Source organism: Canis lupus, chromosome 17 (assembly GCF_011100685.1).
Source record: "Canis lupus familiaris isolate Mischka breed German Shepherd chromosome 17, alternate assembly UU_Cfam_GSD_1.0, whole genome shotgun sequence".
In the NCBI taxonomy this organism is placed as follows: domain Eukaryota; kingdom Metazoa; phylum Chordata; class Mammalia; order Carnivora; family Canidae; genus Canis; species Canis lupus.
The window spans coordinates 42780626-42793093 of record NC_049238.1 but is presented as its reverse complement, the minus strand read 5'-3'; the positions used below and the strand labels follow the sequence as shown (position 1 = coordinate 42793093).

Below are 12468 nucleotides of genomic sequence, written 5' to 3'. Positions count from 1 at the left end.
TTTGTTTGTTTGTTTGTTTAAGATTTTATTTATTTATTCATGATAGTCACACAGAGAGAGAGAGAGAGAGAGAGAGAGAGAGGCAGAGACACAGGCAGAGGGAGAAGCAGGCTCCATGCACCGGGAGCCCACATGGGATTCGATTCCGGGTCTCCAGGATCACGCCCTGGGCCAAAGGCAGGCGCCAAACCGCTGCGCCACCCAGGGATCCCTTGTGGTGTTTTTTTAAGCACACCAAGCATCTCTGTTTTTGAGATCTTAGATTTAATGTTTCTTTGTTCTAGAATCCCCCTCCTCAGATCTCTGCATCACTTCCAACCTTGCACCATTTATTTACTGTATTAGAAAACTCTTCTCTGACCTCCATTTCTTTTTTTTTTTTTTTAAGATTTTATTTATTTACTCATGAGAGAGAGGGAGGGAGAGGCAGAGACACAGACAGAGGGAGAAGCAGGCTCCATGCAAGGAGCCCGATGTGGGATTCGATCCAGAGACTCCAGGATCATGCCCCAGGCCAAAGGCAGGTACTAAACCTCTGAGCCACCCAGGGATCCCTCTGACCTCCATTTCTAATACTGGAGTCTTCTACACCCCTCTCTCTCCAGGACTGTATTTATGTATCTTTATAGAATATATTATCACTTATCACATTTTGTATTTATTTGTTTACTGGTTATTAGCTATTTATACTGATAGAATTAAATGAAATGAATACAGGTGCTGTCTTTGCCACTATATCCCTAGCATCTTGAAGGAGACATAGTAAATATTTATGAATGAATGAATAATTTTGAATTCCCTAGCCACAGCCTTCTCTGTACTTCCCTCTCCTAATATTCAAGTCATAAAAGCCGATTTTTCTTTTCAATATTACCTGTGCTGCCTGAAACACTTCTCTTACATGGCCAGCTTCCTCCTCATTTGCATTTTCATCCTACTCTGAATTTAATTGTTTTCCATTTCAACTGCATTCATGAACACTCAAGGTTCTATTTTATTTATTCAACTATATTCTTATATTCCTTTACCAATTTGACTAAAGAAAATACCACCGTTTATTTTTTCAGTCTTATTTCTGACATGAAAATAGTTTTCATTAAAATAACATTGGTATGTTCATTTTATTAAACTTTGATGTGGAAAGATTTGGAAATCAAATCAGTTTGTTGCTGGTAGTGATTTCCTCTAGTAACACTTGATAATCACTATCTTTTGTTCAAGGGTATCATTTTGTAAAATGCTATTTTCTATAGGAAAGTTGTATTTGTTGTATAAATTGGGGCTAAGATACAGACTCTTTCAGGAGTAGGAGATATCAGTAATAATAAGTCAAAAACATTTTTTAAAAAAGAGAGAGAGTCCAGTGTAAAAGAAAACAGGTGGAGAGACCACATGGATATAGAGTAATATGATAGGATTATCACCCTAGTTAAGTCACCTGGGGTTGAGAATAGATATCTAACTCTTGGATATCCCTTCATGCTTCAGACCAGAGACAGCTGACATATTAAAACTTTGAGTCATTCAAATATCCAAATATGGAGCAACTTCACTTACTATTTTCCACATTGACATTTTGAACAGACCACTTCCTATTTAACTTCTCATCTCTTTCTAAGACTCAGAGACCTTTCAGATGATTTGGAGCCAAACAAAAAAAACAAAAACAAAAACAAAACAAAAACAAAATTTCCTGTTTTTCCTCTTTTTTCTTATTTTCTTTTTATTTTTTGTTTTCCTCTTGGTAAAATAAATGAATGAACAACCATTTGTTTTGTTTTGTTTTGTTTATTTATTTATTTAGACCAAGAGAAAGGAGCAGGAGAGAGAGAATCTTAAGCTGGGTGTATAGCCCAACGTGGAACTTGATTTCCGAATCCTGAGATCATTACTTGAGCTGAAATCAAGAGTTGGACTCAAACCTACTGAGCCTCTAGACACCCTAGGAATGAGCAACAATTTAAAGAGACCACAGAGTCTGCCTCATGATCCTGATTCCTAACTAGCCTTTGGGTAAATTTGTCTGTTTCAAAATATAGATTTAAGAGTCTTTATTAGGCATTTTGAAATTGAAACCAAAAACGATATCTGTAATCTAAGCTCTAGGAAACATTTTTTTCATTCATCCTTAGTGGTGTTGACTTTTATTTCTAATTATTTTTCCTCAAAACAACTTTTTTTCTTTTTCTTCTTAGATCTTAACTCTACCTCCTCCCTTAATCAAGTACTTTGCCTTTTTCATCCTTTGGAAAATTGAGTCAGTCTTATATGGAACCACTTAATTCTGCCTGTATCCATCCCAAATTATAGAAATGATTAGCTTAAATTTAATTATGTTATCCTAGCCCGTAACAAGATAGGATGTATCATATTCTGACCAATCTAGAAGAATAGCTATATCAATTTATAATGGTAAAACTAGTTCATCAAACATATTTCTCTGGATATTAAGTAAAAGCACTCAATACAAGAGTAAATAAAGTATATTTTCTAGTGGATATAATACAGTTCTTTGAGAACTATTTTGAGGCTCTAAAGCAAATACTTGATTCTAATTCTAACATATGTAGAATATTTGTTTTGAATTTAAAAATGAAAAGTTAAAAAAAAAAGCTGTATTTGAATCTCAATCTCTCTCTTTCATTAATTCTTTCTCTAAGATTATAGTATTCTAAGAATACACAAGGTTTCCTACCATACGCAGGAATCTTCATCACTTCAAGTCTTCATCACTTTCTCCTATTGTCAAACCTCATGCACTTCTCCCAGCATATTTTATAGGGAACACATCTCTGTATTACTCAATATCAAATTTCAACTAACACAAGTAGGGAAAATAATTTAGCAAGACACAGGAGCAACATCAGTCGTGACATACTAGATCATGATATTACACTCCACCTTGAACTTAATTTTTATTGGAACTTAAAATATTGTCTTTGCTACTGGTAAGCATTCTAATCAGCTTTTCTTGATATAAACTACATTTTATATGGGTGAACGATTCATAGAGACTCTAGTATTTTAAGGACACTATAATCATGTGTAGTATGGTGGATAAATTAATTAATGTTAGGAATCATTGCTGTCTGTAAGAAATGCAAAGGTGTTGTTTTAATGATATTGTTTTGGGGGGGAAGTAATCTGTTCAGATATGCCAGATATAATAAAAAGGAAGAGATTTTATTTACATTGATCAGGATGAGTTTGATTCAGATTCAGCTTTTTCTACACACTCCAAAAGCAATAGGTTGAAGCCCCAAGTCAATCGAACATCCAACATTAGTACTGCCAAAGGCTTAAAATTTAGCACAACATATCTTTTGAATTGAGTTGACTTTATTGATAGTTTTGACTATGATGTATGATTTTTCACAGATCTTTGAATATTAAGTTTTGGATACTTAAATACTAATACTTCAAACACTCCTTAGTCTTTACTCCACCACACAGCCAATCCTAATGAATAAAGTGAATATGAATAAATGCATTTTAGGTAGTTTTAGAATTTCTGTTGCATTATAAATAAACAGCTTAAGTGAATATCAAAATTAGAAGTCCTGCAACCCCCAAAGTAAGAGAAAAATGGTTTTCTAAACATTTAATAATGAATATGTGTCTAGAAATGTATCTTTTATAATAATAAGAGATACATTGTCCTTTACAAGTCAAGTGATTTAAACAATGTCCCCAGAAACGTAATCAGCAATACTAATTTAACATAGTTACCAAGTAACTTAAAGGTTAATAATATAAACTAGAAATAGTTGTTCTTAGTTCATGTTCACGAACTGGAAGAGTCAATATTGCTAAAATAACGATTATTCTCAATTTGATTATAGATTTAATGCAACCTCAATCAAAAGCCCAGCAAGCTATTTGTAAAATTGACAAAATGATCCTAAAATTTATATGGAAAATCAGAAGACCTCTTGTAGCCAACACAATACTGAAGAAGAACTTTGATCAGTCACAATACCCAATTTTAAGAGTTATTATAAAGCTATAGTAGTCAAGACAGTGGGATATTGATAAGAGTAGATATATAGGTCAACAGAATAGAACAGAGATCTTAGAAATAATTAACTCACCCAAATTATAGTCAACTAATCTTTGACCAGAGAGCAAAGTGAAGAGAGAAAGGATTGTCTTGTCCACAATTTTTACAGAAATACTGGAACTCCATATTCAAAAAATGAACATAGATATATCTTATCCAATTATTAGCTCAAAATGTAATATAGGAATCATATAAGGCATATCTATAAGACATCTTGAAGAAAACATAGAAGGGAAAATTAACATGACTTTGGATTTGGTGGTGAAATTTTTATAAAACACATTTGCATGATCCATGAAAAAAAATGAATGTAATTAAAATTAAAAAGTTCTACTCCGTGAGAGGTATCAATATGAGAATGAAAAGATTGTAAGAGAAAATGATTTGCAAAACCATATATCTGCTAAAGAATATGCATCCAAAGTATACATAACTTTAAAACTCTTATACTCAACAATGAAAAAAATCAACAGTCTAGCTAAAAATGACAAAGTAGCTAAATGGATATCTTGCCAAAGAAGATATTACTTAGATGGCAAATAACCATAAGATGCACAACATCATTTGCTATTAGGAAATTGGAAATTAAAGCAACAATGAGATGCTACTACATACCTGTAGAAAGGCTAAAATTCAAAACACTAACAACATCAAATGCCAGCATAAATGAGGAGCTAAAGGAACTCTCCTTTATTGTCAATAAAAAGCAAAATGGTACAGCCATTTTGGAATTTTCTTTGCCAGTTGCTTATAAAGCTAAGTGTAGTTTTATTAAATGATCTACCTTTCAAACTCCTAGGTATTTACCCAGTTGAATTAAAAAGTTATTCTCTCTGGGAAACGAACTAGGAGTGGTAGAAGGGGAGGAGGGCGGGGGGGTGGGAGTGAATGGGTGACGGGCACTGGGGGTTATTCTGTATGTTAGTAAATTGAACACCAATAAAAAATAAATTAAAAAAATAAATAAATAAATAAAGTTATTCTCATACAAAAACCTGTGCATGAATGTTTGTAGCGGCTTTATTCATATTGCCAGAGGTGTAAATAACCAAGATGTCCTTTTCTAGGAGGCACAGATAAGCCAGGGAAGCAGTATAGAATGATCTATATAGTAACAGATTACAGTAAGAGACATTTTTAGTTTAATAGATAAACTGATGATTACATAGAAATGTACATAGATATGTGTAAGTACGTAAGTTAGTATATACACGTATATCTTCTTGCTCTGTCAGCTGAGAGGATCTAGAAGCAATGATACTCTAGAGCAATGAACACACCTAGTGCCATGATACTGATTTCTAATACTGTTTTCAATAAAGGAAACCAAATTCCATGGGCAAATAACTTATTCTAGGACTTGGGAAAGAAACATACAAGATTAGCCAGGAGCATCTTATAGTAACAAAAAAGTAAGGAATACTAAAAAACAAAAGCAACAAAATGATGGGAGTATGTCAAATCAATATAACTGAAAGAGCTTCAGTGGCCAAGGCAGGGACAATTTGAACAAAAAAAGAAAAAAAAATTAAATTGCACTGGATTATGACCTAAACTATAAAATAAATATACATGTGTCCATACTGTGGCATAAACAAATACTTGAACAATAATAAATGAGGGAGAATAAACAAATATCTTTCCAGAATTTCAAGTAATTTTTTTTTTTTTTTTTTTTTTTTTTTTTTTTTAGGTATTTCACCTTCAAAGAGGTAGAGCGTAACTCCCACTCCTTAATTGTGAGCTGGGTACAATGACTTGCTCCCAAAGACTACAGTATGCAGGCAAGAGGGAATAAAGAGTATCTCTATAGTGTAGAAACTTGAGAAACATTGTTTTAAATTCAGGTGATTAAGATTAACAGTTGTAAGGAATCATATTGATAATATGTGTCCTTGATATGATGTGATAAAAATGATACTTTACCACTGTGGACCTTTTTCCTAAAAGAGTTTAACCATAAGAAAAGCATCAGATAAATATTTGTTGACTGACATTCTACAGAATATTAGATCAGTATTTCTGAAAACTATCAAAAAACAAGGAAAGTCTGAGAATCTGTCATAGTCTAGAGAAGCCTAAGGAAGTGTGACGATTAAATATAATATGATAGCTTGGATGGGATTTTGAAATAGAAAAAGAACATTAGGCATAAAGTAAGGCTGAATAAAGTGTGGACTTGGTTAATAATAAGGTATCAGTAATTGTTCATTAATTGTGACAAGTATTGCATGTAAGATAATAAAAATAGGAGAAATTGGGTATGGCATGTATGAGAACTCTGTACTATCTTTGCCATCACTCTGTACATCTAAATCTACTCTATAAATATATTTGCTAATGATGTGTTTTTTAATTGGTGACTCTGCCATGTAAGTCCCCTTAACAATTCCAGTCTTTAGGATGGGAAAAGTCAGAGGAAAATACTCATGTAACTTGACTGCATTATAGAATTTATATGTGTTATCTACATAGTTTAAACTTGCCAAATTTTCCATTCAATATATATGCATTAAGTTAAAAAACATTTCATTAGATATGAAGAGAAAACGTTCAAGGTAGATTTTTTTTTTTTTTTTACATTCCTGAGAGGCTTGAACCACATAATTTTAAAATAAATTAAAATTGAAACAGAATTCACTTCTCCATTATTATCTATTTTATTTAATCAAGTACTTTAATTTTTCAGTTACTCTAAAAAGTAAATAAGTTCTGTAATTTAAAAGTTAGCCACTCATCTTTTCCCTTATCTTCCTCTTTTTTTGTTATTATCATATCTTCTAGGAGACATAGAGAATTTTTCTTTCTTACACTAAAATGGTCAATCCAGACCCTCACTTTAGTTTATATACAAAGGAGTCTATGAAGTGTCATTTGATTCTATTGTAAAGAACAATTGTGCTTACTAATTCCAAAGGTGCAGGAGTGATTATGGATTAGGTAAGGTAATATGTGCCATGTTGGTAAGATTTAGATCATAGCAGCCTCCAGAATAATGGAAAAAGAGTTTGATTTAATAGATTCAATGAGAAAAAAATCTGTCTGCAACTTACTGTAATGAGAATATTTCAAAGGAGCCCTTGAGACCTGTCATTCCAAATTTCCTCTCCATTCTTGTACTCTGGGTCCCCAACATGGTTCTTTGAAGCTTATGAATAATGGGCAAAATTGATCATCCCCCAAAAAAGACCAAAAGGCCCATCTAAGAAAGATAACTGAGCTGTGAGAATATTTGAACAAGGGTAATAAAGGAAAAGGAAAAGAAATTCAGAGAGCAGGAGCCCTTCTTGGAATAGAAATGGATGTTATCCAAATGTATGTGAAAGTCAGTCAGAGATACTTGAAGATTTTTGAAGTTTTGGGGAAAGTGGACTTTAATTATTAAGCTAGGAAATTGTTACCCTTCATGAGAGAGAATGCTATGGAAAGGTAAAGTCCTTTGGAGATTTTTCTTTGGACTCACACTTCACAAGGATTTTCCAGAGTTGTTATTCTACTCTTTATTGGCCCAATTCCTCAAAAAAACTCATGTTTATTTGCAAACTTTGGAGTGATAGGTCTCAAAAGGTTGAAGGAAAATGGGAGTCAAGGCACAATCAAATTTTGCCTCCCTCTCCATATATCCTTATGGGGCATATTTAGAAGGAGCATCCATTTTTCTAAACTGCAGTTTTGAGTTTAGGTGGTAAAGTTCAGTGAGCTCAAGAGACTTAAAAATTCAAGTTTCTGGTTATTTGTTTTTTTTAAGATTTTATTTATTCATGAGAGGCACACAGAGAGAAGCAGAAACAAAGACAGAGGGAGAAGCAGACTCCCCGCAGGGCTCCTGGTGTGGGACTTGATTCTGGGATTACAGGATCACACCCTGAGCCAAAAGCAGATGCTCAACCACTGAGCCACACAGGTGCCCTTGGTTACTTTTATACTAATATATATGATGGGAAGCTAGCCAATGAAATATATCGGGGGTGAAATTTGTGTTAGATCCATAATGCTTGAGCCTTTATGAGTGTTTTATTAAGTATCAAAACAAAGTAAGTAAAACTTCAAGGCTTTAAGCAATAGTGACTTATTCATTATCATAATTCTGTGGGTGGTTCTTCTGCTCCATATTTTTTCTTTGCTGAAGTCATTCAAGCAACTATATTCAAACGTGAGCTCAATTGGGATGTAATTTCCAAGATGGCCTCTTATTCTTCAAGGTCTCTTTCTCTTTTTGTGCCACCTCTCATTATTTAGTACTCTTGTTTAACCTTCTTTACAGAATGGTAGCTGGTTTCTAAGAGAAGTTCTAAGATGACAAGCACCAATGAGCACATAGGTTTCAAACCTCTGCTTTCATTGCCATGCTAATTTTCCATTGATCAAAACAAGCTATGTGCCAAACCCAGAGTTAATGTAGGAGAAGATTACATAAGCACCTGAATACTGGAAGGCATGGTTTATAGGGAGCTTCCAATTTAATAGCCTTTCATAATTAGAATTTCAAAATAAACATCAAATTCCAACAAATTGAATTTAAATTATTATGCCTTGGGTGATAGAGAGGGTACATGGGAAATAGAGGTCAGCCAATGTTCCAGATTTTTTTTTAAACAAAGTATATTGGTTTCTAGTAATTATCTTCTGAGGCCCAATTACCACTTTAATATACCAAATCAATAACTTCAGTTGAATTTTGTTCCCTGATGTATTAACAACTGAATTTTGCAGAACTAATTGGTTTTCTCTGTATATTCTCTGCTAACATGGTTATTTCCAGACACCAAACTTCTCTCTCCACCCACTAGCCTTGCTCAAAACAATAAACCTACATGTACATACACATATACACACACCTGAAATTAAAATTGAAAAACATAAAAGGCCACCTAAAATTGATTATTTGATAGACCTGCTTCCTGAATTTTATTTTCCTCATTTCATTATCATCTTTAAAATCATGGCACTTAAAAATAGTTGAATGGCTTTCATATATCAACACTCAACTAGGTACTGGGGAGTTACAAAAGAAAATATGAAGCACCGTATTCAATTTGCATAATAGTTTTTGATTCAGATATTTCTTCCTATGTGTTATGATTTTGTTGAAACTTAAACCATATTGAGAAATTTTCAGGAGAGATATTATATTCATATTGTGGATGATGAAATTGAGACTCAGAAAAAGGAAGTGAATATCCACAGTTTTACAACTAGAAGGAGATTGAGGTCAGATTAGAATTCTGATTATTTGAGTAAAACTCAAATGCTTCTCTATGATAAAATAAATATGAGGCAGGATTTTAGACATCCGGGTTTAAATTTTAACAGCAACACTTGTGAAAATGCAGGTTGCAAGGTCTCTTAAACATTAGTGATACTTTATACTATTAGTATGGCTACATTAATATTACTCTACCACAGCACCTGATGTCTTACGTAATAACTACTGTCCTTAAAGCCTTGTAGGATAGTTAAGGAGTGAGGTATGATCACCTAAACCAATGGCATTAGCTATTCAAAAATATTAAAAAGAAGAATGAATAAAACAAAAAATATGGTTGAATATTAAATTGTACAGCAATAAAAGAAGCAATATATAAGTTCATTGAAGAGGAAGAAGAGTGAGGGCTGATGTAGCCAGAGAGGACTTCATGGAAAAGGTGACACTTGAACTTGACTTGAAATCTATTTTACTCATTTGTAACTTGTGTCCTTTGCTTCTGACCTCAGCAGAGTTCATATCCATTCCCTGGCTGCTCACAGACATGACATCTCTTGTCAATCACATCACAACCAAGAAGGTTTGACCCTTTTGCCACATTGATTAGGCATCACGTTGATCTGTCGTGCATTATGTCAGCTTACCTTCCTCCCCTTTCTATTGTGTAAATGCCTATACTCTGCCCTTCCGGGGTCTAAGTAACCATATCCCGCATATCTTGCCTGGAATCCATGTACTGAAAAGCACCAGGTTCTTTATAATAAGCACTTACATTGAAGAAAATGTGCTCTCTAAAAATATAAATGCTACTACTCTAAGTACCTGAGGTGAAAGAACAATCATGAAATTTAATAAAGAAGAAATGAAATGTTCAGTTGGAGACCAAAATTGCTTTACAGCACTACAATAAAATAAAACACAAGTCAGTTGCCCTAAGCACCAGACTATTATTCACACACAGCAAAACAGGAAGTAGCCCTCAGGGTTGCTTGACCAGAAATATATGAGTGATGAGAGTTTTATTTCTTCCCTTTAACCTCTGAGGAACAATGGGGGAAGGGTACAAAGACTCACATTCAAACAAAAAGTAAAAATATTTTCTATCCTGTTCTACCATCTTTCTCATATTTTATTCTGATAAACTGCTACTAGATTGAATAGAATATGTACCTCTTTATTCTCTTGGTAATGCTGCTAGTCGGGTAGAAATTTGCATTTTCCTTCAGAAATGACACAAATTGTTTCCCATTAGTATTAGGATAGGGCAATAATTCTGGACCCCAGAAAAAACTGTTATGTATCCAGCTTAAATCTTTTACCTCAAAATCCTACTTGGTACCTTATTGCAGGGCCTGACTCATTGTAGAACTTAAGATCTTTTGTTGAAAAAACAAGATATTTATGTAGAGAGAGAGTGACAATCTGAGTAGCAGATGAAGAGGTATTGTGGATGTTTTTTCTTGAAACTGTTCAGGGAAGCACACTAATTTTACTCAGATAATGTGTTCATTTGGGGTGACTTAAAAAGAGAGTTGATGGATACTCATTCCTGTCCTCCTGTCTGCTCTTTGTCTACCTCTTTAAAAATAATATACTGATTCTTTATCTTGGACCAGTTCTTTGACTGTTTCTGTTTTGCTAGATGGACAGAGGAGTAAAAAATAAATGAATTGTAATTGATTCATGTTGGCTTTTGTGTTTATTAATATCTAAAACCTTGTGTGCTCTCAAGTGAATCACATGTATTTGACTATCATCATTCTATTGCTACATGCATGAGAGGTCAAACTTGAGAGAATTTTACAGGCATAAGCATTTTAATCTTCTTTTGCAGTAGTTTTTTTTATTGTTCTCTTCTTTAATTTTTCTCAGCCTCTAATCAAATCTCACATTCTGTTAAGATAGAATCGCATTTCCATATTGTGCATTCTCTCTGCCCAAGCCCTTATCCTAGTATTTTACAAATAATCTATAGAAAATGACCAAAAATTTAAGCCAAAGGTAGCAAATATCCCTCTGTCTTTATGAAATATGTATATATGAACCATGTACAGACCCTCAGAAACTAGCCTGTTGTCACATAGGGGCCATTTTCAGAGAGAGGTGAAAATGGAAGTGAGGAGACCACAGTCTTCATTGCTTTCCATTCGACAACCTTTGAATTCCTTTATTAGGTATGTATCAGATTTTCATTAAACAAAAACTGAAAGTTATTTTTTTCTATAATCTTATAAATTGATGGGTAAGATAACCCAAGAGGATTGTTACCATAAAGACACTCATTTTAATAGTAATACAAGTCTTTTGTAGGTGTTACCATCATTCTCCAACTCAACAATTTGTGATTGACAGAATGAAATTTGAAGGGAGCACATGATGTGAAGTCAATCAGGAGAATAGGTTGAGGCAAAATCAACAGCCTCAAACCAACAGCATCTTTAAGAAAGGCCTAATCATACAGTGAATCATATTACTGCACACCCAGGGAAGAGGCACCACCTGAAATATTCAACCTGAACCTGATACCTGAGGCAGAGAGGAAATCTCTCCCCACTTCTTTTTCCAGCTCAATTCCTGCCCTTAGAGAAATATGAAACTTTGCAAATAGTGAGATTCATCTGTTCTCAAGCACAGCATTATTCTCTGCCCTTAAGTTTAGTTTAGTTCCCTTCCTGATAGTCTGATTTTCATGTAATTTCAAACCTTTTTCTTTCTTTACAGTATCCAATTCATGCCTTCCTGATATGAAGCAGCCAGATACGTGTGGACTTCTGTGCTTCTTCAATTCTCTCCAGAGTTGAAAAGTTTCTTTTACTGCCCTGTGAAAGTCAGTTAGTGCCCCTGAAAGTTTCTATAAACATTTCTATTTTTCTTGGTCCTTCAGACTTGATAACTGCCTCAATTATTGTTACAAAAGCAACTAACTTAATTTACTCAAAGTGGAGAGCAATCTCTATTTATGAATTGTTGAAAAAGATCTCACCTGTTCTTTCTCCCATTTAAGCAGGGAGGGCAAATAAATTGCAAGTATGTCACTCTTGGCAGCATGTCCTTAGTATTTACTTGGTACTAGAAAATTCACTACAGAGGCAAATGTTAGCTCTTTCTCTGAGTGATGGAGGAAAAAAGAAAAGAAGGAAGAATATTGATAGTAGGATGGGGAGTGATGATAAAGATATAAAATAATAATAATTTGAAAGAA

At 33.8% G+C, this 12468-nt stretch overlaps 1 long non-coding RNA gene across 2 annotated transcripts in view; it reads left to right on the top strand.

Moving 5' to 3' along the window:
- The window catches only part of LOC111090439, a 74595-nt gene extending 62360 nt beyond the window's left edge, over positions 1-12235 (top strand). For both annotated transcript variants that reach the window (XR_005371885.1, XR_005371886.1), the window contains one exon: positions 11988-12235. This is a non-coding gene — a long non-coding RNA (uncharacterized LOC111090439). The remainder of the gene's footprint in view (positions 1-11987) is intronic.
- The last annotated feature ends 233 nt before the right edge of the window (positions 12236-12468 follow it).